Source organism: Pipistrellus kuhlii, unplaced genomic scaffold (genome assembly GCF_014108245.1).
Source record: "Pipistrellus kuhlii isolate mPipKuh1 unplaced genomic scaffold, mPipKuh1.p scaffold_m20_p_32, whole genome shotgun sequence".
NCBI lineage: Eukaryota > Metazoa > Chordata > Mammalia > Chiroptera > Vespertilionidae > Pipistrellus > Pipistrellus kuhlii.
Window position 1 is genome coordinate 2,728,862 of NW_023425532.1, and position 14,030 is coordinate 2,742,891.

The 14,030-nt window shown below is 43.6% G+C and overlaps 1 protein-coding gene across 1 annotated transcript in view; it reads left to right on the plus strand.

Moving 5' to 3' along the window:
• The first annotated feature begins 3,016 nt into the window (after positions 1-3,016).
• Positions 3,017-14,030, plus strand: part of DIPK2B (divergent protein kinase domain 2B) — a 28,344-nt gene continuing 17,330 nt past the window's right edge. Inside the window, exon 1 of the mRNA XM_036460674.2 lies at positions 3,017-3,023. The gene's annotated coding sequence lies outside the window, so the exon portion shown is untranslated. The remainder of the gene's footprint in view (positions 3,024-14,030) is intronic.

The following is a 14,030-nucleotide window of genomic DNA, read 5'->3' on the forward strand; positions in this document are numbered from 1 at the left end:
GGAATAATTTTTCTGAAAATATCAAATTCTTAAACCAATGACTTCATGCTGAGGGGCAATTTTCAGCTTGGCACTATGAAGCAAGAGGCAAGCAGAAGTGAAAATACCACCAACTAAACAGCAATTCACAGCAGACTGCGGGAGACTCTGCTCCCACAGAGAATAAGATAGGAAAAAGAACCTGCTCCTGGAACAGTGGGCAAGCCATTCACGGAGCCTAGAATAAAATAGAGTTGAGTCTTTGAAAGCCAAAAATGCAGATGGATAATAAATTGAAGAAGAAGAAGAAGAAGAAGAAGAAGAAGAAGAAGAAGAAGAAGAAGGAGGAGGAGGAGGAGGAGGAGGAGGAGGAGGAGGAGGAGGAGGAGAAGAAGAAGAAGAAGAAGACAGAAGAAAGACTAAGAAAGAAGCAGCCTCAGATCTAGACGAGAGGGCGGGCGTATAGGATTGCGGCGGAGGATTAATGCCTGTTGCTTGATCTCGCACTCTCATCAACTTATTTGCATGTTTATTTTGAAAATATTGTTTTTTTAGATTTTATTCATTTGGGCCCAGTAATGTGTGATTTTAGTAATTCAAAGTTGCCTGTGTGATTTTAGTAATTCGAAGTTTTACATTTTCACTATTTTGAAGAAATTATCTGGGGGCGGGGGGTGACTTGATGAAAGGAGGTGAAGGAATGAGCCAAAGAACATGTATGCAGAATCCATAGGCACAGACAAGTGTAGTGATGGACAGAGGGAAGGGAGGGTGGGGGCTGGGTGGAGGTGGGTAAAGGTGTGTGTGGGGGGGAGGGCAGGGACATTTGTAATAGTGTCAAAAATAAAAATAAAAATAAAGAAAATAAATTATCTGAAAAGAAAGTTAATCTTTTTTACCTGGCCAGTGTGGCTCAGTGGCTGAGCATCAACCTATGAATCAGGAGATCATAGTTCAATTCCCAATCAGGGCACATGCCCAGGATTCAGGCTCAATCTCCAGTAGCGCAGGAGGCAGCTGATCCATGATTCTCTCTCATCATTGATGTTTCTATCTCTCTCTCTCCTTCTCCCTTCCTCTCTGAAATCAATAAAAATATTTTTTTAAATGAGTGGTCATGGAAATAGTTTTCAATACCAAATATTTGACAACAGCATAAATGTACAAATAGAGGACTGGTAAAAAGAAAAATGCACCACCCCTCCACACACACAAGCTATGGCATATTATGCTATTTAAATTAGAAGTCATTTTCACAAACATCGAGTAATATGAGAAAATGCTAGAGATATGATATTAAGTAAATAAAGCCGGACATGCAAAATTACCCCAATTTTATTGCAGGTTTGAAAAAAAAATTAAAAGAATGTATGTGTACACGTTTAAGTGAATATGTATGTAGAAAAAAGTCTAGAAGCCAATATAATGGAATATTAACAGGACTTTTAATTGGGTGATTTTTTGTTTTCATTTTTGTGCTTTTCTACATTTCAGATTCTCTTCAATTAACCCATTAGAAATAAACACATTTTTATTTTAATATATTTGCATTTTATTTGTAATATATTTGTATTTTAATATATTTGTACTGATTTCAGAAAGGAAGGGAGAGGGAGAGAGAATGAAAGAGGAGCATCAGTGATGAGAATCATTGATTGGCTGCCCCCTGTACACCCCCTACTGGGGATCGAGCCCACAGCGGGGCATGTGCTCTTGAGCATAATTGAACCTGGAACCCTTTAGTAGGCAGGCTGACGCTCTATCCACTGAGCCAAACCAGCTAGGGCATAAAACATTTTTAAATGCTTTAAAACTTTATAATAAGATTGACGGTGACGCAGTGGTCGGCTGATTTCTTTTGCAAAAATCACCTCTGACATGATAACTATCAGGCCTTTCTCCAGCCAACTCTGTAATTCACTCTGATCTCACCCGGAGCCTCCTCCTTGCTCTGGAGACCTTGCACTGGCTTTTAGCCAAGAGCAATCAAAGCTGACCTGACCTGATCTGAAAGTTCAGGCAGTGGTAACAAAAGAAATGTATATCTTTGGTCTGCTAAATGCTCCCTTTCCTTCCTGCCACAATCCCTGCCATTGTTGAACTGCTGTCCACATTAGCAAATTATGCTGACCATCAGGGGCTAATGGGCCAACTGTTAAGATAACTATTGGTCTTCATATGCCAGGCCTATTAACATTAGCACATTATGAAAAATGCATATATTGTAAATAGTGAGTTCATACAAATGAAATGTCAGTCTTCATAAATATTAGAAGAAGCAAGCTTTGTAGGGGTCAGCATCCTTCCACAGGTCATCACTCATTTTTGTCCCTTGGGGCCCCAAAGCTGAGTTAATCAAGTATAGGTCAGAAACAGGTCCCTCAACATCAGAGGCTTGTGAACAGTAGTAAAAAATTCAGAATAATAAACACCTCACAGTATCTCTCATAGTTTGCATATTGGTGAATACCCAGAACTCTCAACATAGAATTCATCTCCTGTTTTCAGCACTGATTCCCGGCCATGTTTAATCCTATTGACAATTAGCTGGAATTTACCAAGCATCGCTCGTTCACAAATATTTATGGAGTGTACACTAGTGTCAGACACAGTTCTAGGCATCGGAGATACATTAGAGAACGAAATAGAAATCTCTGCCTGCAGGGACCTACATTCTAGCAGAGGGAGACAGACTATAAACAAAAAGGGAGGGATTAAATGATATGGTCCGTTCGATTGGGATTAGTGCTATGGAAAAAGAGAGAGAGGTAAAGGAGATTTAGAAGCGTGGAAGGTGGGACAACATTTGCAAGTAGAAGTAGAGGATAAGACTTATTGAGAAGGTGACTATGGGATATCCAGATACCCCTTCAAGGAGGAATGCTGACAAGCCCTTCAGGGATTGCCTTGGCTGCAGAAAACCTCCTTGCCCACTCAATTCTGATCAAAGAGGGGGACATAAAGGTTGGTCCCTTTGGCCTGATAGAGGACAACTCGGACAGGCCATTTTAGCTCTGGAGCTCATTGTAGAACAGGTGGAGGCTGTTGTTAGATCTGTTCCACGGCTCAGCTTCTCCCTGTCCATTCCTGCTTTCCTCCCCACCCTTCCATACATGTTGATACCAAGAGCACTGCCTATTGTACGTACTACATGCCAAACATCATCAAAGTCTGCTTCCCATGGAACCAACCCACCACAGTGGCATTGGAGCAAATGCTTGCAGATGAAGGAGTGGAGTGGCCATATATATTTCAGGAGGAAGAGGATTGCAGACAGAGGCCCTGCTGCAGGACCAGGCCTGGAGTGGACAAAGGAGGCCAGTGAGGTTGAAGTGAAGTGAGTTCAAAGAAATGAGTAGGAAATAAATCTTTGGTTTTTACTCAACGTGAGATGGAAAATCTCATAGGAGGGTTTTGACCAGAGGTGTGACATGATCTGACTTATACTTTGATTTATTGTGCTTGTTTTTTAATCCTCACCGAGGATATTTTTCCATTGATTTTTAGAGAAAGTGGAAGGGAGAGACAGAGAGAAACATCGATGTGAGAGAAACACAGTGATTGGTTGCCTCCTGCATAAGCGTTGACCAGGGCCCAAGTCGGGGAGGAGCCTACAACCAAGGTACGTGCCCTTGACCAGAATTGAACCCAGGCTCCTTTGGTCTGCAGGCCGATGCTATATCCACTAAGCCAAACTAGGTAGGGCCTGATGTAATCTTAAAAAAAAATGTCACCTCAGTTGATGGTTGCTGTGTGGAGAAGACACTGCAGAGGGCACCATGGAAACAAGAGGCAAGGGGAAAGGCTATTAAAGTAGCTCAGGGCTGAGTGATGGTGGTGGCTTGGTCCTGGGAGGTGGCCATAAAGGTAGGGAGGAGTGGTCAGATTCTGGAGACATTCTAAAGGTAAAGCACACTTTCAGGATTTCCCAGTGGATTGAATGAAGAGTCTATGGGAAAGCAGAGTCCATGTTTGAGCATGTTAAACTTCATTTAAGTGGAAATTTATAGTACATATAAGGCTGATCATAGACCCTAGTATTCAGAAAAGAGGTTGGAAGACAATATGGTATTTAAACTCTTCTGACTGGATAAAGTCACCAAAGGAATGAGGAAAGACATGGAAGAGAAAAGAACTAAGGACCAGGGTATTCCAATGTTGAGACTTCTGGGGATAGAGAACAAACCAGCAAAGGACCCTGGGAAGGAGAAACTGTTACGAATGGAGAAAAGTGAAGAGAGTGTGAGGATAGGGTGATGGAAATCTTGATCGGCTGCCTCCTGCATGCGCCCTATTGAGGATTGAGCATGCAGCCTGGACATGCGCCCTGACTAAGAATTGAACCATGACTTCCTGGTTCATAGGTCAACGCTCAACCCCTGAGCCACACTGGCCAGGCTTACTTCCTATCTCTACATCCATCAAAATAGGAATACTTTTTGAAAAACTTAAGCCCACAGAGAACCTTTTCCAACCAGGGTGGCAACATGACTTATAAGGGGAAAAAATCACTAAACAAAAATAGCCCTTATTTCCTCTTCCTAAAGGAGCAGATGATAAATGAGCCCTTGGTTCAGCTCATTTGTCCAACACGTCAGCACCGGGAAAGCTCTTCAGTGCTGGGATGGAGAGACATCAATCCAGTCCTTAGATGTGTGCTGCACAGAGCACAGCTCAGTAACATAGACCTGGTTCCTTTCATTCTGAAGCCATGAACGCAGGCCAACCGGGGAGTGAGCCTCAACCAAACCATGAAATAAATAAACGCTGTAACTCACACTCTCTCATTACATGGTAGCCATCAAAACTAACTTTTAAGAGAAAACAAAGACATTCTTTAAAATAAAAACAAACACAGATATTTAAAATGAAGAACAAAATAGACCCAGAGACATAGAAGCAGGAACAGATGGTTAAACTTCAGAGGGAAGGCAGAGGAGGGTGGGTGGGAGGGATGAGATCAACCAAAGAATTGTGTGCATATATGCATAACCCATGGACACAGACAATAGGGTGGTGAAGGCCTACAGAGGGGCTGGGAGCAGGCTAGAAGGGGTCAGTTGGGGAAAAAGGAGGGCATAAGTAATACTTTTAACAATAAAGATGTTTTAAAATAAAGAAAATAAAGAACCCTAGGCTCAAGCATTTATTTCAGGCTTAGTCCAGCCTCACTTATCCTCTTGGTGGGGACCTGTGCTCACTGGTTACACTGCTTCCAGCTGGGAAAGATGCGTTTCTTCCAAAAATTCTTGTTGTCTTCCTCCCTCAGCTCTTGTGTTGATCCTCTGTCTCATTAGCCCTTGGAATGCATCCCAGTTTGACATCAGCTGCAAATTTAATTAATGTCCCAGGTAACCCTTCTGCACAGCACGGAAGAAGATGCTAATTAAAGTAGAGGCAAACATAACCCTCCTCCTCACCTACACACACACACACACACACACACACACACCGCTCCTCCAGCTCCTACCTGCCATCAGTAGCCTCCATCCTTAGTATCCTAGTGGTTGTTAGTAGACTCCAGCTCCCACCCCATTTGCATTCCATCTGTAGAGAATGTGATTTCCATTCTTTACAGCAGCTGGACACCTACAATTTGATAGACTCTAGCTTGAAGTTGAGGTTCCCACCCTGGTTTATTCACAAGGTATGTGATTATTCCTACTGTTCACTTAGGCTACTCAAAAAGCCCCCGAGGTAAGCATCTGGCTACTGAACGAGCCAGCCACAGAAACCTGCTCCCAACCACACATACTCACACTTCCCATCGAAACCTCCATAGCCCCAGAATCACCTAAAAGCTGGTCCAGGAAATCATTGGGTTCTGATACAGGAAGAATGAAAGCCCTGCAAGATCGGAACAGAGCACTGCTCCAGGAATCCGCGACCCCAGAGGCCCCCCCAGACTCATCCCCATGAGATTTCCATAAACTCACTTTATCACACAAGTTTAGCATTTCATCCTGCTCGGATTCATGCCAAATTAATAATAACCTGATTTGCCCTGGCTGGTTTGGCTGAATGGATAGAGCCTGCAGACTGAAGGGTCCCAAGTTTGATTCCAGCCAAGGGCACATGCCTGGGCTGCAGGCTCAATCCCCAGTAGGGAGCGTGCAAGAGAGAGCCAATCAATGATTCTCTCTCCCCATTGATGTTTCTCTCTCTCTCTCTCTACCTCTCTAAAATCAATAAAATGTATTTTTAAAATAATAATAATAACCTCATTTTAAGGCTCTCACATTAGGGCCAAGGTCTCCACTCTAGCTGCTCATTTAGAATTATGTGGGGAGCTTTACAAATCCTGAGGCCCAGGCCACATTCCACACCAATGAAACCCAAACCTCCTTGAATGAAATCAAGGCATCAGTATTTTGTAAATGCCCCAGGTAACTGTAATGTGCAGCCAGCGTTAAGAATTACTGCACACAAGCAGATATGCCCAACTGTGTTCATCCTAACCCCTGTTTGAGGCAATGCTCTTCTCTGAGGGATGAGAAAATTTAATTGGGGTAAAGAAAATTTTTTATTTAAGGACATTTTTGAAATATATTTTTATTTATTTCAGAGAGGAAGGAAAAGAGAGAGGGACAGGGAGAGGGACAGGGAGAGGGAGAGGGAGAGGGAGGCAAGTTTCCCTCAGACTGTCCCTTGCACTCTGTTCGCTCTCATGAATGGTGACTATTGCTCACAAAGAAAATGCAGGAAGGAAATGTAGCTGAGCCAGCATAATTAGAGGCCACCTGAAACAACATCCCAAGTACAGGCCCTGGTAAACCCATCATATCAACTTCAAAGGCAAGGCTAACTTGTTCATTCCTTCATCCAGCTGTGTCCTTTCTGTTTAAGATAGCTCTTCCTTCTGGCTCATTACCCTCAGGAGCTTCCTCCCAACAGTAAGACTTCAAATAACGGCTTCTGAGGGACCATCACTTTGTTTTCTTTGGGTTCCTATTATAGATTGAATTATATGCCCCAAAATTAATGTTGAAGTCCTAACCCCTAGTACTTCATAATGTGATCTTACATTTTTATAATTTTATTTATTTTTATCATTATTTTATTGACTTGATGAGAGAGGGAGAGAGAGAGATAGAAGCATTATTGATGAGAGAGAACCATTGATTGGCTGCCTTTTGCACACCCTACACTGGGGATCAAGCCTGAAACCCAGGCATGTGCCCTTGACTAGAATCAAACCCTTTGGTCTGTAGGCTGATGCTCTATCCACTGAGCCAAATCAGGTAGGGCCATAATATGGCCTTATTTAGAAATAGGGTTGTGGCAGATATAATTAGTCAAGATGAGGTCATATTGGAGGTGAGCCCCTAATTCAACAGGACTCATGTCTTTATTAAAAATAATAATAAATAAATAAATAAATAAATAAATAAATAAATAAATGGAGGGGGAATTTGGAGACAGAGCCCACAGAGAGAATGCCATGTGAAGATGGAGCTAGAGACTGTGGTGATGCTTCTATGAGCCAAAGAAATCAAAGACTGCCAAGAAACGACCAGAAACTAGGGGAGAGGCATGGAACAGATCCTCCCTCACAGTCCTCAGGAGGAACCAGCCCTGTTGACGCTCAGACCTCCAGCCTCCAGAACTTTGAGACAATATATTTCTGATTTTGGCACTTGGTGATGGCAGCCCTAGCAAACTTATCCAGTTCCTTTCATTCCCAAATATACCCAGGAGTCTGTCGTAAGTGATTGCTATTGGTCAGAACATCTTGGTTGTTATTCTGAAGAATGTCTTCTTCTATTTACTTCTGAGCACTGCCATGGATTTTCAGTCCTTTACTTGTTTATGTGCCTAAGGTCTCTTTCCCTACTTCTCAAGGAGAAGCTTCCTGAGAAAGAGCATGGCCAGCAATTCGTTGTAGCCAAGCCTCAAAAGCAAGACTGGGTTGAGTGCCAGCCCAACTCTAATTATAACTCTGTGACCTTGAGGGAAGTTATTTCATCTCTGCGCCTCAGTTTCCTCATCTACAGAATGGAGATAATAATAGCACTTTCCATATAGGTTTCTGGTGAAGATTAAGTAAACTTATATGCATAAGCCATTTATACAAGTCTTTGGCATGTTATAAATGCTATGCAAATGTTAACTATCACTATAACATTACCAATAAGTATAAGAAGCATTACCAATTTTATTCAGTCCCAAACATCCAATGTCATTAACAGTGCCTGCTATATAGCAGGTGCTCAATGAATGTTTATCAAGTGACTGCAAGTTTGATTCCAATGATTTAGTATTTTCTTCTACTAAGATCTCTAACTAGAAAGTCCAGTATGACTTTCCCACCAGCCAGAGGCTTAGAAAACAATGATTTTTTAATCAACATGTGTCAAAAATGGTTCCAGAGAGACGTACTCAGAACCTTCACTTCTCAGAACCCTCAGCCTGCACCATGCACCAGTCAGTCACCTTTCCGGGGATTTCTTGCTCACTTGTCCTTGAAGATGAACAATTTAGGTTGAGCAAGTAGCAAAGACCATGAATGCAAATTTATAGGTCCTCTTAATTTTGGAGGGGCTAGAAGATGGTTATTATTTTCCATAGAACTTGATTGGTAAGTAAAAAGAGTAACTTAATTGGTAAGTAAAAAATGCACACATTATCTAGTAAGAGAAAAATTAAAAACACAAAGAAAAATGTCTAGTTTTATCAAATCTCCCAATGTCCTTTCTTTCAGAACAGACTGTGCAGAGCCCTGCTGTGGCACCCCCAGCTCATGTACTTGTGAGAAAAGGAGCCTTCCTCAGAGATATAATCTGGAAAGCCTACTTCAGAGCAAACTGCTGGCTGAGGCTACATTTATGATTGATTAAACATGTTCACCAGAACTTTCCTATCTCCCACAGTCATACACAATCACAGATTGATGAACAAAGCATTTACTAACATACATGCACACACAACACACACACATTTACATTAAAATGGAAGTCATAGCCAAAGGCCACTGGATTTTGCAAAGCCTGGATGTTAAGGATGCTCTCTACAACACCACCTACTATTCCTGCTCAAACCACAGCTGGGGATCTCGGCAGCCCTTTCTCCTGCAAATATGCCAGCAAGACCCCGAGCTTCTGCAGCAAGCCCTGGATGAACTCAGAGCATTATCCTGACAACATAATTTGCTCACCACCTAGGGCAAAGAGCTGCTGGATGCAGAGAGCAGGAATCCAGGCAAATTGCAGACAGACACACGTGTGTCGGGGAGATTACTAAACCTTCTAGCTGCTCCACAGTCAAGGGGTTGGGTGAGGAGAGGTGAGAAAACAGCTAGCAGGTTGGCAAAGGACTACAGGGTTACAGAAACCCTAAAAACAGGCCTTGGTTTACACTTACCTGCAAGGCTGCAAAGCAGGTCATCATCCTGGAGGTTCTTCATTTCCAGTGGGGGGCATAGATGTGTGCATGCTATTACCACTGCACCTTCTTTGAAATAAGTGATGCTGATGATAGTAACAGGGCATGGAGTGTCAGGAGTTGGCTTGAGTAGGGGAAGTAAGGGTCAACTGGTAATTTAGGTCTGTCTTTCTCAGTCTCTAATATGTGGAAGCATCACCTTGAGATCCTGTGATGCTGGAAACCAATTACTGTTTCACTAATAGGGACATGTGGACAGGAAGCCAGGAAGGTTGTCAACAACATTAATTGCTCTAACCACTCACCCTTTAGTTGAGACATTGTGAGCTGAAGCAGCCTCCACCTCTGTTTGTCCTGTGTAAATCTCTGTTATTTCCTGCCTAAGAGCTATGGGTGTTTTCCCCATAGCCTCAATAAAAGGGACAGCAGGGCCAGAGCAATGGGTAGTTCTCCCACTAGAGTTGGACTACCGCCTGGCCCCCTATATCGCCAAATTAAATTTCTTCTAGTCTCTTTTCATTTGTGTGCAGCCCTTCTCCAGAACCAGAACCAGAACCCTGAACTGGGACCCTGAACCACACGGGACGTTAAAGGGGATCCCACATGTGAAATGCTATTGCTTCTAGCCCACAGACCACACCTAGAGTATCAGGTCTCAGGATGTTGTTTTGTGAAGAGGAGTCAACTCTCTGCTATTGTCACTGCTACAGAACAGAAGGCTGCCAAAGAAGTGTCAAGCAAAGATGGAGTTTATGCTCCCCAGTATGCTGGAACACACACAGGACTATTTTTCATGGAATGGGATTTGGTGTAGGCAGAACCTTCCAGAACTTGGATTACTGTTAGAGGGAAGCATCCCTCGCCAGAGGAAGGCCTATGTTCGTGGAGCTTGAGGCACATCTTTGGGTCACCCTCCAGGGGTAAGTTCTGGTAGAAACACTACCTGGAGGTAAACACCTCCACAAGAGAGCAAGGGCCCTACTGTGTTTTGTTTCTGAGGGTTTAGATGCATCTACAGGCCCTGGGAAGGACAACCTATCCTTGAGGTGTCCCCAGCCCCCCTCTCAGAAGACATCCATCTGGGGTCATTCTTTCAACATTGTCCTCAACTCTGCCTTCTCTGGTGAAAACCTTTCACAGAGGAACTCTGTTCTATAAGGTAAATAAGAGGTAAATAATAATAAAAGCTTTTACATAATGACATTGACACTGAGCGAGGCTCTGTTCTACGTGCTTTGTATATAAGCACGTAGAACAGAGTTCAATCTTCGCAACTAACCTATGAGATAGTATTTCCCATTTGGGCCTGGGAGGAGGTGAGTATAAGATCCATTACTCTGCTGCCATCTTGAAAGTTCCCATAATTATTGACTTTTTAACCTTATATCCTCAAATTTCTAGTCCACAGAACCCTAAAATTCAATAAATACATGACCCCAAAGTAATCATAATATTCCTTTTTGTTGTTGTCCACCTTTTAAGTGAAACTTTTCTTAAAGAGAGTTTTCTCTCTGCCCCTGGCAGTACAACATGTAACTTGCTATCTTAGATCAGTTTTTCCTAGAAGCAGACCCTGAGATGAGGATTTGTGTGCAAAGGACTCATTAATGAAATGCTCCAAGAAGAAGCCAGTAAGGGAGGAAACCAAGCAAAGGTAGGCTTTCATGTGAAGTCCCAGCCTCAGCCCGAGACCCAGAGGAGTTCGGGAGTACCACTTGCACCTCTGAGTATGTTCTTCATGGAGACAAGGGAGCTGCGTTTCATTCTCTCACGCTAGTTTTTCATCAGCAGCCTGGAATGGAAATCACAGGCCCTTGCAACTAATGGTGTGCTAAAGCCAGTTTGTACTTGTTCCTGCAAGGTAATTATTCCCAACTCCAGAATTTAGTACTGTCAGACTGGTAGTTTGAAATCGAGCCATAATGGGAGTATTTGTAACATGGAAAAATGGTAAATGCTACAAACCAAGACTTTGGTTGGGTGCGGGAGCAAGGTTGTTTGGTTTGTTTGCTTTTTGGTTTTGGTTTTGTTTTTTTTGTTTTGTTTTGTTTTTTTGTGTTTTTGTGTGGTTTTTTTTTACAGAGCCAGTTGCTAAACATTTACCAAATCTGTACAGATGAAATGACTCTTGTGCCCTGGGGATGAGCTTCTGAAGGTCACAGGTGCCCATCATTAGCAGCAAAGCCTGGAGATGCTAGGGAATAGGCTCACATCATTTGTTCAAGGAACGGAGAAGGTCTAAGTGAGGTGCCAGCGGTGTTCATTCCACCAGCACAAATTACTCTGCCTCAATATGGACCCAGCTTGAGGCTCAAGGTCAAGCCAGGGAGCCCCTCCAGTAGTGAGTCTCCATGCAAAACTTGGAGGTTAGGGTGACTGGGTCAATTCTGCCCCCATCCTCTAGCTGCCCCCCCCAGGTGCATTTATTCCAGAGCCTGGTGATGATGAGAAAGAAGAGGGTGCATTCCCTCTACTTGGCCCATTCAAGACTCGGAGTCTAATCAGGGGCTTTAGAATGACAGTACCTTGCCCATTGACAAAGAGGACAGAGAGAAATCAAGGTGTTTTCTTTCCATGGAGAAGAGAACAAAGAATAGTACACAACCATTACAGCCATTGACTTACCACTGGTGACTAGCTCCATTTCCATGGAAACAGAGCCGGGCAGGAAAAAGAAAGGCTTTTGAGAATAACAGGGGACTTTGTGTTGTAAGTCGCTATTTAAAAATAAAGCCAGCAGGGTGCTTCCACTCTCTCAGCCTGACCCCTGCACTGTGCTCTGGAGAAGCCAGCAGACAGCAAGACAAAATGGCAAGAGGGCACCTGCCTGCTCACCAGGCCTCCACACAGCCAAGGCAGCCTGAGTCAGCAGGAGACCATACAATGTCAGCCCTGTAGAGGGAGAGATGTTCAGGCAAAAAACAAAAAGTTACCCACCATCAAAGAGAACAAAGCCTTATGCAAGCAGCTAGCTGCTTTTCGTAGATCCTTTCCATTGGGAAAAATCTTATGTGTCTTCGAGAAAAAACAAGACCCTCTCCATTAAAATATTGTTTTGAAATGATGGTAAAGCTTCAAATATTGAGGTACTACAATTGCACCCACTGACACTCCTTCCTGGGCACTTTAGGGGAGATTCTAGCAGAGCAGACTGGTATGAGGCTCTGGGTTCTGTCTCATGCCTGGGGCTCACACCAGAGATCAACTGTATCTGTGGGTGCTCTACCCCCTGGCATCTAGCTGGGCACATGGAGCTACCTCCTAGGCAACCCAAGGGGTAGCCAAGCAGTGGCCTCTCCAGCCACATGCCTGGTACACTTTATGCTAGTTTCATTGAAAGGAACCATTGTGAGAGAATCAAACAATCCGACAGCCCACACACAACTGCCATGGAGAGGAAAAGTAGAAATGAGGAGGAAATGAACCACCATGACCCGTGATGAGCACCTATCCCTCTTTTCAGATAGTCCAGTTTGCCTTGGTAACCATGACTCAAGAGTCGCCATGGTTATGAGTCCAGTAGCTAAGGAACTAATTTTATAGGCAAAACCTGAAGAAGAAAAAGGAGTGCTAAGGGCTCCAAAGTTGTATTGAGTGGCTTGGTGCTTCCAGAAGCAGTCTCTGGAAGGCAGACTTGGACTCGGGCAGAAGTGATTCATACAGAAGGTGTTCCCTGGAGAAGCTGGCTAGCTTGGCTCAGCCCACAGAGTTACATTTCCATAATTTCATATTATTTTATGAAAATGTAAGTACAAATTTTAAAACCCCCAATCAACTGGTCACTATGATGCACATTGACCACCAGGGGGCAGACACTCAATGCAGGAGCTGCTCCCTGATAGTCAGTGCACTCCCACAGTAGGAGTGCTGCTCAGCTGACCAATGGGTGCCAGACACAGGGCTTATGCCCGGCGAGCACCGCTGCCATGGCGCAAGCCTCTCCCAGTCAGGACTAACTAGGCATGAGCCCGCAGCAGGCACAGCAGGGCCAGGATGAGCGAGAGAGACAGGTGGCCTGGTCTGTGGGTATCAGGCTGAAACTGGCAGTCTGACATCCCCCGAGAGATCCCAGATTGCAAGAGGGCACAGGCCAGGCTGAAGGACCCCACCAGTGCACGAATCTGTGCACTGGGCCTCTAGTAAATAATATAAAAAAACAAAACATGGGAAAATACATTTGATGACACTTGACAGCCCAGATCATAAAAGGATACATGTACATTCAGAGCAATGTTGAGCCTGTTCCTAGACAGTTCTTTTTTTAATTTTTATTGATTTTTTTTACAGAGAGGAAGAGAGAGGAATAGAGAGCTAGAAACATTGATGAGAGAGAATCATTGATCAGCTGCCTCTTGCACACCCCCTACTGGGGATGTGCCCGCAACCAAGGCACATGCCCTTGACTGGAATTGAACCTGGGACCTTCCAGTCCGCAGGCTAATGCTCTATCCACTGAGCCAAACCAGTTTTTGCAAGACAACTCTGTTTTAAAAATATATATTTTATTGATTTTTTTTTTTTTTTTTTTTTTTTTTTTTTTTTTTTTTTTTTTTTTTTTTTTTTTTTTTACAGAGAGGAAGTGAGAGGGATAGAGAGCTAGAGACATCGATGAGAGAGAAACATCGATCAGCTGCTTCCTGCATACCTCCTACTGGGGATGTGCCTGCAAC